This window comes from Sinocyclocheilus grahami, unplaced genomic scaffold (assembly GCF_001515645.1).
Source record: "Sinocyclocheilus grahami isolate Dianchi unplaced genomic scaffold, SAMN03320097.WGS_v1.1 scaffold1592.1, whole genome shotgun sequence".
NCBI lineage: Eukaryota > Metazoa > Chordata > Actinopteri > Cypriniformes > Cyprinidae > Sinocyclocheilus > Sinocyclocheilus grahami.
The window spans coordinates 23,817-25,561 of NW_015506771.1; positions in this window are offsets into that span (position 1 = coordinate 23,817).

Consider the following 1,745-nt stretch of genomic DNA (forward strand, 5'->3'; position numbering starts at 1 on the left):
ATAATTGAGACTGTTTAGGTTTTTGGGGGATAAAAAAAAAAGGAGTGCATTTTTATCATTGTAGGGTGGTTGTGTCCACACACCGCTAAGACACATTTATATGCAAATGAAGATATTTTGTATCCAATGACTCCTTTAAAATTAAAATATTATAATCTTAATTCAAGTGATGAAGGATTTAGAAAGTCTGACAGTTATCAGCGTTGAGCACATATTGTAAGTTTAACCCTGCCTGGCTTACATGTTTGAAAATTATTAACAGTTGAAAACATTAGAAATTTAGAAAAGTAATCAAAAAGTAATCAAATGTAATCAGTTACATTACTTTAATAAAGTAATTGAAAAGTTATACTACTTATTACATTTTAAGTAGGGTAACTTGTAATCTGTAACCTATTACATTTCCAAAGTAACCTTCCAAACACTGCTAGTAACTAACTACTTGAGTAGTTTTTTTTATCCGATTCTGTTTTACACTTATACTCAAGTAACTATTCAGACTAGTACTTTTAGTTTTACTTGAGTAAATATTTCACAGTTTTTGGGTACTCTACCCACCTCTGCCTATCACTTTTGCCGCTCAGAAATGTTCACGCAATCATGCTGCACGAATCAGAAGTTCCGCGCTCCGCTCACTACATGCGTACCGCGCCCGAGCCCAACTGAACCGCTGGCCTACCTCTTCCAACCGAGCCAGGGCCGGCTAAACGATCCGTGCCCGAGCACAGCACGGAGCGATCAAACTAGTCAAATGAACCGGGCAGGGGCATAGATTATGCGGGGGACGTGTACCCCCCACTTTTGATATTACGTGAATTCGTCCCCCGCACTTTTTCGGGCAAGTGTGTTTGCATAGAGGTTTTCAAGATCCGGTGTGAATAAATATAGATTTAAATTCAAAGAGACAGGATAGACTGTGCATGATCTGATGTTTTATTCGGACCCAGAATAAAGCGAGATGAACATCGCGGAGCGCTAAACACTCCGTGCAGTGTGCGTTTCATTCACACTCGAAGCCGGAGGGAGCTCTCGCGCAGAAAGTCGTACCAGGAAATCCCTAATACGGACAAAAGCGGTCAGCTATCGCTGTATGAAAACAGTTGTTTTCACAGAAAAACAGAAACGTTTGGAAACATGAAGACATTAAACATACGATTGCGACAATATATGGTTTATTTGTGTTTGTCAAGTCATCTCCAGGTAATAAATAAATTATATGAACAATGAAGTGCTAACTGACATAGCATTTATTACAGTATTGAAACTATTCTGCCTTATTATGTGATAAAAAAGTGTTTGTAGTATATAAGCAAATCATTATTATTGGTTATTATCCAGGAGTTATCTGATTTCTAAGCCAATTAAAGCTAGAAATTAGAGAATAATTAAAGTTGCCTATACACTACCAGTCAAAACCTTTTGAACAGTAAGATTTTTAATGTTTTTTAAATAAGTCTCTTCTGTTCACCAAGCCTGCATTTATTTGATCCAAAGTACAGCAAAACAGTAAATATTGGAAATATTTTTACTAGGCTAATTATAGAATTAGAGTAGAGAGTTAATTAGAGTATAATTTCTTCAGGTTTCTTTGATGAATAGAAAGTTCAGAAGAACAGCATTTATCTGAAATAGAAATCTTTTGTAACATTATAAATGTCGTTATCATCACTTTTGATCAATTTAAAGCATCCATGCTAAATAAAAGTGTTCATTTCTATAATTTATTTTCCAAAAAAAATAAAAAA